This window comes from Sus scrofa, chromosome 14 (genome assembly GCF_054392235.1).
Source record: "Sus scrofa isolate SSC_HxYL_T2T_F1_AM1 chromosome 14, Sscrofa_HxYL_maternal_Yorkshire_Landrace_v2.0, whole genome shotgun sequence".
NCBI classification, from domain to species: domain Eukaryota; kingdom Metazoa; phylum Chordata; class Mammalia; order Artiodactyla; family Suidae; genus Sus; species Sus scrofa.
The window spans coordinates 81,033,299-81,042,629 of NC_139396.1; the positions used below are offsets into that span (position 1 = coordinate 81,033,299).

A 9,331-nucleotide genomic window follows, 5' to 3' on the forward strand; every position below is an offset into this window, starting at 1 on the left:
CCCAATACCTTTTATTTTTTATTTATTTATTTTTAATTTATTTTTAATTGTTATTTCCCCCAAAACACTTCTTCTTTTTCCACTGTACAGCATGGGGCTAATACCTTTTAAATTTTATTTTTATTTTTAGAGTCGCACCTGCAGTAGGCATATAGAAGTTCCCAGGCTAGGGGTCGAATCAGAGCTGTGGCGGCTGCCAGCCTATGGCACAGCCACAGCAACATCAGAGCCAGGCCTCATTTTGAACCTACACCCCATCTCAAGGGAACGCGGGATCCTTAACCCACTGAGAGAAGTCAGGGATACTAGTTGCATCCTTAACCGGCTGAGCCACAACAGGAAATTCCGATCTATGCATAGGTAAACATGTCCATACTTGGGAGAGGGGGGTAATTATAGTGGTTATCTTTGGAAAGAGGGACTGCTGAAAGAAGGGCTATTTACTTTTCATTTTGAACCTTTCTATGCCATATGGATGTTTTAAGCCTGTGTGTGTCATTTCATTAATGTCTAGAAAGGTGTTCGCTAGGATTATGAGACATTTTTGCTTTGTAATTTTTTATTTTCCTATATTTAAAGTAACAACGGACTTGTTATTTAAACAGCTTATTTCTGCTTGACCTCTGGTCACAGAGCTGCCGGATGGGCAGGAGGATTCCCGTGGCAGATGGGCACGCGCTTTCAAGCCGGCCAGCAGCTGCGCCCAGAGTAGCCCACGGGCTCGTTCCCTGCGCGGATCACATCCTGGCACAGCCTGGTCCTCAGCCAGCTGGCAGTGCGCAAGCACGTGGGAGGACAGCCTGCGGGCGCAGAGAAGCGGCCAGAGGAGAGGAGTTGGGGGTGCAGGGGTGCGGGGGTGGGGGCCGGTCCTCAGCTCGGCTCTGGTAGGAGTGAGTTCTTTTCTCCTTTCTTGCAGTGATTTGCCTTCCAGTGTGGATATTTCTTACCTAAGCCCGCTCCCCAGCAGACACTCCCTAAAATAAGTCATAATCTGGGTGCTGAGATAGTGGGGCCCTTTCACTTTTCTATACGGTCCCAAGTTTCCACAATAGGATGGTTTATCATTATCATAAAAAATCTGTTTAGGAGTTCCGGTTGTGGCTCAGCTGTCAACGAACCGCCTAGTATTCATGAGGATGCAGGTTCCATCCCTGGCCTCACTCAGTGGGTTAAGGATCCAGCGTTGCAGTCATAGGCGCAGCTCGGATGGAGCGTGGCTGTAGCTGAGGTGCAGGCCTGCAGCTGTAGCTCCAATTCACCCCCAGCCTAGGAACCTACATATGCCACGAGTGTGGCCCTAAAAAGACAAACAAAAACTGTTTAAAAAGATGAATCATGGATATAGGTCTGTCTCTATTGAGGCATGATGTCTACTGGGTTCTGCAGACTTTATAACCAACCTCCTCTGGGTGGAGAAAACCTCAGAAGGGGCGGCTAGGGGTGACTTGGCCTTTCCTGGGAGGAAGAGCTGGGAAGAGGGGCGTGACAACCGGGAGGGAGCGAAGGAAGGGCTGGGAAAGAAAATCAGGTGTGCACATGCTCTGGGTTCCTCTTAACTATATTCTCCCATTTTCTCTCTCATCAGTCTTCATAGAATCAGGCATGATCTGCTGTCCTCAGCTCCACATGGCTGCTCTTATAATTTTCTCACACTGAATCCATATGCGTGCACTGACAAATGAAGCAGGGATAAACAGGCGCAGTGACCCCCTCCTGCAAGGCACTAGATGGCAGAAGTGCCCAGGAAATCTCTGCAGTCACACCTGCACTTCCCAAAACGCCCAAGGAGGGGATTAAATAGTGGCCACTATAGATTAAAACCATGTCACCGAGTTACTCTTCTCTCCAAGTTCTGCCTCATGATGAAACAAAAGAAAGGAAAGAAGAAAGACAGGAGTTTCCTTCGTGGTTAACAAATCTGACTAGGAACCATGAGGTTACAGGTTCGATCCCTGGCCTCGCTCAGTGGGTTAAAGATCCGGCGGTGCCATGAGCTGTGGTGTAGGTCACAGAGGCAGCTCGGATCTGGCGTTGCTGTGGCTGTGGTGTAGGCCGGCAGCTCAGATCTGGTGTTGCTGTGGCTGTGGTGTAGGCCGATTCAACCCCTAGCTTGGGAACCTCCATATGCCTCAGGTGCAGCCCTGGAAAAGACAAAAAGAAAGAAAGAGGGAGGAAGGGAGGAAAGAAGGACGGAAGGACAGTTACCTGGTGGCCTAGTGGTTGGGGCTGTGGCCTTGTCACTGCTGTGCCTCAGGTTCAATCCCTGGCCTGGGAACTTCAGCAAGCCGTGGGCCAAAAAGATGATAAAGAAAGAAAGAGAAAGAAAATGAATCCACAACTTTGTTCACTTCAGTGTTGGCCTCCTGCACAGGGTCTTTTACAGACTCTAGTCCCCCACGTGTTACCTAGGAGTTCTCACCTCTTGACCCGGGGTAAACGTGTGCTCTTCTGGGCAGTATTAGTTTCTCCACAGGATGCACGCTGCGCATTTTAGCCCTGAGAACCAGAGTGTATTCAAGATGGAGAGTGTATACAAAGGAGGGGGAACTGGGGCACAAAGAGAGGAAACTGGTCCCCAATCTTTAGCTTGCTCCCCATTCCGCCCTCCTCTGAACACAAAGGCAGCCATTGCTGGAAGATGTCGGAGGGGATGTCTACTGAGGTCTTCAACTTCCTGGCTTCAGGCCGACGATGCATTGCTTTGTCCGGCGTTCCTCCTACAACCTCCTGTGTTCTCAGGTCTTTTGCCCTGATCCTTGCTCTTCTGTGAGTCCCACTGCAGTGTCTGTCCTCCTGGTTGTGCCACTTCCTCTGTCGTCTTCCCAAGCCTCTCTTCCCAGACACTGCCCACCATGCCTGTCCTCACAGTATCTTCTGACATTTCAACTGTCATCTTCTCAGTTAACCCCCTTTAAAACAAGGTTTTGTTTCGGTCATACCTTTGGAATGTAATGAGGCTGCTTTTCGGTGCCACCATCAAATCTCGACATCACATGGCTCCAGAAAATCCTATGCTTTCCCATGTTAATCAGTAACCCTGTAAGATCTTGCTGGGGGAGTCAAAACAAGACTAGCAAGATTTTTGCTTTCAAAAAGATTAACACGGAGTTCCCATCGTGGCGCAGTGGTTAACGAATCCGACTAGGAACCATGAGGTTTCGGGTTCGATCCCTGCCCTTGCTCAGTGGGTTAACGATCTAGCATTGCCGTGAGCTGTGGTGTAGGTCGCAGATGCGGCTCGGATCCCCCGTTGCTGTGGCTCTGGCATAGGCCGGTGGCTACAGCTCCGATTCGACCCCTAGCCTGGGAACCTCCATATGCCACGGGAGCGGCCCAAGAAATGGCAAGAAGACCAAAAAAAAAAAAAAAAATTAACACACACAAAAACTGGAGGATGATTCAAAATGATGTTTTAGGACACTGATTTTTAAAGTTCTTTTTAAAACAAACATGTAATTAAACAACCATGTTTGCAAAGACAGCTACCATGGCAGCTCTTATCCAAAAACTGCACAGAGGAGTTCCCTGGTGGTCAGGGGGTTAAGGATCTGGTGTCCCTGCAGTAGCTCAGTTTGCTGCTGTGGCGCAGGTTCAATCCTTGAACCGGATACTTCTGCATGCTGAGGCAGGTGGCCAAAAAGGGGAAAAAAGACATAGAAATATAGATCATTAAATGATGGGGCCTTCAGTTAATGGAGGTTCAGAGATGAGCCGTTTGGATGAAGCACTAGAATGTAATCATCAGAAAGAACATGGCTGGGCCATGTATAATGACCAGGTATTTGAGTTTCCTGAGACCAAGGAGCCCATGGATCAGTGGTTTGCAGGTTGCCACTGTGGCTCTGCCCGGAAGTGTCTCTGCTGAGCTTCCTGACTGAGTGAGACCCCCTGCAGCGAAGGAGAATGACAGGAAGCTCTCTCTGGGAGTGAACCTGAAGAGGAGGCAGGGGAGACTCCTTAGGGAGGTTCTGAGAGCCAGCTTTGTGTAGGATGAGGCGGCTCTCATCCTGTGCTTCCCTGCTTGAAATCACTGGCTTCTCACCGCCCAACATAGCCTTTCCAAAGTGAACGCCACACACAACTGTGTTCCAGTCTGTGAAACAGGGTTTCCTGGGTTAAAACAGCACTTCTCAAAATTTCTTTTTTTTTCTTTTTTCTTTTCTTTGACGGGCCCATGGCACGTGGAAGTTCCCAGGCCAGGGATCAAACCCTAGAGAACTCCTTCAAACGTTCATATGTATTGTTAAATGAAGATTGTGTGTGTAGCATGGAGCCTGAGATTCTGCATTCCTATCAAGCTCCCCAGTGGTGCTGACGCCGTTGGTCCAAAGACCACATTCTGAGTGAACAAAGGACCAAAACCTATTGAACAGCTGAAAAAATATATATTTTTAAAAGAACTTTAGGAGTTCCCATTGTGGCTCAAGAGTAACAAACCCTACTAGTATCCCTGGTCCCGCTCAGCAGGCTAAGGATCTGGCATTGCCATGAGCTGTGGTGCAGGTCTCAGATGTGGCTCAGATCTTGTGTTGCCGTGGCTGTGGCATAGCATCAAACCCAAGCCACAGAAGTGACATCAGCCAATCCTTAACCCCCTAAGCCATCAGGGAGCTCCAAGAACTTTAATGCCTTTAATGCATTCTTGTGCACAGGAAATCTGCAAGAGGCATGAATGGAATCCAGTGTTTCCTAAATATATCTGCTCTTGAGGTTCTTTCTTCATGGAGCATCTCCGAGAAACAGGTTTTTGAAAATTCAAGTCTAAATGATAAAATCCAATTCTGGCATTCCAGGGACATGCACTGGTCTCCTACTCTCGCTCTGTTCTGCACTCCTGCAGACTCCTAGTTCCTAAGGAAAGGCTTTGAAAGTTATAAATCCGTAGTCCCCGGAGTCTCTCCTCCTTCCAGATCTGCATCTCCCCCTTCCCCTTCCTGCCTCCTGGTGCGATTCCCATCCTCCCCTCTACTTCTAAGTACACTGCCTTCTAAACTTCAATATGTGTAATTGAGAGCTGGTTAAATGCAGATTCCTTGGCCCTACCTCCAGAGTCCCGGATTTAAAAGTCTGAAATGAAGCCTGAGAATCTGCATTTTTTTGGCTGTGCCTGCAGCCTGCAGATGTTCCCAGGCCAGGGATCAAACCTGTGCGACAGCAGTAACAGCAGCAAATCCTTAACCTGCTGAGCCACCAGGGTGCTTCAAAATCTGTATTTCTAATGGGCTCCCAGTGACACTGATGTCACCAGCCAAGGACCACACTTGAAGGAGCCCTGCCTTAGGATAGAATCTCCCGCACTAGAGAGGCCCCCTTTCCCACTCGCTTTGGAACTTTCCAATACTTAACCGGGAACTGGATGGTTGTTTACTTTTGCTTGAGTGCATCTTATCCCCCATAAATCTGTAAGACGCTTGAGTGAAGGGACCATGACATTCTTTCATTCTAGTTGCCTAGTTCAGTACTTAGACTGAATGAACATCAAATGGAGGCTGGCCTTCTGTGAGTCAGGCGCTGGCCGGGGAGGCTGCAGGGGTGGGGCAAGCCCGCATCCTGCTCCAGCCACCTGCTTCCCCTCCTCTCGCCACCGCCACCCAGGGGCCTAGATTGGCTGGACCTCTCTCACCATGAGGTAAGCTTTCAGGAAAAAGACAATGGCCTGCCTCACCATTGAGTTTGTTTCTTGCTTCTGACCCCTGTGCTTGTGTTGTCCAGTCCCTTGGGCGGGCATAGATCCTGGCACCAATATTTTGCACCTTGGCCATGTATCCTGGTTATTGGTAATTGGTCTTGTTTTCATGCTCACTTCCTTCAATTCCTGCAGGATCTCTGTCTCTGGAACATTAGCATCAGGTTTTGGAATGTTCTTGTAACCCTAACCCTTGTATTCACCCCTTCCATGGCATCTTCCTACTCAGTCACAAACTCAGAGTCTCCCCCTGGCTTTTTGAAAGCCATACTTGTTTATCTCTCTCGCTTTCTCTCTCTCACACACACAGACACACCTTCCTCACTCTTGGCTAATGGCAAGAAGTGGACTATCATAGTCTGGGTTATCAACCTGACTTTTTTTTTTTTTTGCTTCATATTTCTAGGACTTTGTTGTTAGGTGTGTATATAATTATTATACCATCTTGATGCATCTACCCATTTATGGGAACATGTAACATTCTTCTTTGTCTCTTAAATGATTTTTATTTATTTACTTGTCTTTTTGTCTCTTTAGGGCCACACCTGTGGCATATGGAGGTCCCAGGCTAGCTGTTAGCCTACACCACAGCCACAGCAACACACAATCCGAGCCACATCTGCGGCCTACACCACAGCTCAAAGCAATGAGCGAGGCCACTGAGCGAGGCCAGGGATCGAACCTGCATCTTCATAGATGCTAGTTGGATTTGTTAACTGCTGAGCCATGATGGGAATTTCTCAACTTGACTTTCAAACATATCACTTTGTCCTGATTCCAGCAAGGGTACACAAACTTAACTGCATGCAGACAGGTACATAGAAAAAGTCTATATTGCCTCCATTTTCATAAAATCCTGCCTCTTGCAATTTGGAGGTATAGCCTAACCTGGGTACCAGAAGTAGCCACAGTGAAAAATACTAAGGCCTCTGACAAACATTTATTTATCCTCTGTGCTTGGCCCTTCAGGTTACATCAAGATGAACCAGACTTCAAAGATCTCCCAGTCTAGAAGGAGAGCCAAGACAGATAACCACACAGACTGTGATATATTCCATGAGCAAAATATACATGAAGTAGGGGAAAATTCAAAAGAAGGAATTTTATGGGTTGTATTATGGTCTCCAGCAAAATGCATATATTGAAGTTCTAACCCCTCTTACCTTGGAATGTGACCTTATTTAGAAATAGAGCTGTTGCTGGGTCGATGAGGAAATCAAAAAGGAAATTTAAAAGTACTTTGAGGAGCTCCCGTTGTGGTTTAGCAGAAATGAATCTGACTAGTAACCATGAGGTTTTGGGTTCGATCCCCAGCCTCACTCTGTGGGTTAAGGATCCAGCATTGCGGTGAGCTGTAGTATAGGTCGCAGATGTGGCTCGGATCTGGCATTGCTGTGGCTGTGGCCTAGGCAGGCAGCTGTAGCTTCAATTAGCCCCCTAGCCTGGGAACCCCCATATGCCTCGGGTTCAGCCCTAAAAAGCAAAACCAAAACCAAACCAAAACATAACAAAACCGCATTGAGACAAATGACAATAAAAACACAAAATCTACGGGATGCCACAAAAGCAGTTCTTAGAGGGAAGCTTCTAGCAATACAGGCCTTTCTCAAAAAAGAAGAAAAATGCCAAATAAACAACCTAACCTACCACCTAGAAGAATTAGAAAAAGAAGAACAAACAAAACCTAAAGTCAGCAGAAGGAAGGAAATAATAAAGATCAGAGAGGAAATTTTAAAAAAGAGAGAGATTAAAAAAACAATAGAAAAAAATCAATAAAACCAAGAGCTGGTTCTTTGAAAGGGAAATTGTCAAATCTCTGGCCAGGCTTACCAGGAAGAAAAGAGAGAGAACCCAAATAAACAAAATAAGAGCTGAAAAAGGAGAAATCGCAACTGATACTGCAGAAATACAAAAAGAGAGAGAGAGAATACTATGAACAATTATATGCCAACAAATGTGACAACCTAGAAGAAACAGACAACTTTGTAGAAATACATGGCCCACCAAAACTGAATCAAGAATAGATAATTTGAACAGACCAATCACCAGAAGTGAAATTGAATGTGTAATTTTAAACTCCCTACAAACAAAAACTCATGACCAGACAGCTTCACAAGTGAATTTTACCAAACATACAAAGAAGAACTTACACACAACCTTCTTAAATGCTTCCAAAAGACTGAAGAAGGAACACTCTCAAAGACATTCTATAAAGCCACTATCCCCCTAACACCAAAACCAGACAGGAGTTCCTGCAGTGGCTTAGCGGTAACAACCCCAACTAGTATCCATGAGGATGCAGGCTCAATCCCTGGTCTCATTCAGTGAGTTAAGGATCCAGCATTGCTGTGAGCTGTGGTGTAGGCTGCAGACACGGCTCAGATCCTGCACTGCTGTGGCCGAGGCATAGACTGGTGGCTGCAGCTCTGATTCAACCCGTAACCTGGGAATTTCCATATGTTGACAGAAACAACAAAACCAAAAAAAAAAAAAAAAAAGCAAAAGGCAAAGATACTACAAAAAAGAAAATTATAGGCCAACATCTTTGATGAATATAGATGCAAAAATTCTCAACAAAATTTTAGCCAATCAAATCCAACAACACATAAAAAGGATCACATACCATGACCAAGTGGGATTCATCCCAAGTTCACAAGGATGGGTCAACATATGCAAATCAATCAACATCATACACAGCATTAACAAAGGAAAAGTAAAAAAGCACATAATCATCTCAATAGATGTAGTAAAACCATTTGACGAAATTCAGCATTCATTCATGATAAAAGCCCTTATCAAAGTGGATACAGAGGGAACATATCTCAACATGATAAAAGCCATTTATGACAAACCCACAGCCAAACAATACTCAATGGAGAAAAGCTGAAAGCCTTCCTGCTAAAACCTGGAACACGACAAGGCTGCCCACTCACCACTTTTATTCAGTAGTATTGGAAGTCCTGGCCACAGCAATCGGACACACAAAAGAAATAAAGGGTATCCAAATCCGAAGAGAAAAGGTAAAAATCTCACTATATACAGATAACATACTATATATAGAAAACCCTAAGGACTCCACACAAAAACTACTTGATCTGATATGGAATTCAGCAAAGTAGCAGGATACAAGATCAGCATTCAGAAATTAGTTGCATTTTTGTATACTAAAAATGAAATATCAGAAAAGGAATGTAAAAGAAACAAAACTTTTTAAAACTGCACTAAAAAATAATAAAATACCTAGGAATAAAGTTGACCAAAGAAGCAAAAGACTTACATGCTGAGAACTAGAAAACATTAATAACAGAAATTAAAGAGGATTCAAATAAATTGAAAGACAGCCCATGCTCTTGGATTAGAAGAATTAATATTGTTAAAATTGCCACATCACCCAAAGCAATCTACAGATTTAATGCGATGCCAGTCAAATTACCCATGACATTTTTCACAGAACTAGAATAAATAATCCAAAAATTTCTATGGATCCATAAATGTCCCAGAAGTGCCAAAGCAGTCCTAATGAAACAAGACAGGAAGCATAACTCTTCCAGACTTCAAACACTATTACAGGTGGAGAATAGTTTCAAATGATGCAACCAACAAAGGCTGAATCTCCAAAATATACACACAACTCAACAGCAAAAA

The 9,331-nt window shown here is 45.1% G+C and overlaps 1 long non-coding RNA gene across 1 annotated transcript in view; it reads left to right on the forward strand.

The window, feature by feature from the left end:
* LOC146396813 (uncharacterized) overlaps positions 1 to 8,147 on the forward strand; it is a 69,450-nt gene extending 61,303 nt beyond the window's left edge. The window contains exon 4 of the long non-coding RNA XR_014827927.1: positions 8,051 to 8,147. This is a non-coding gene — a long non-coding RNA (uncharacterized LOC146396813). The remainder of the gene's footprint in view (positions 1 to 8,050) is intronic.
* The last annotated feature ends 1,184 nt before the right edge of the window (positions 8,148 to 9,331 follow it).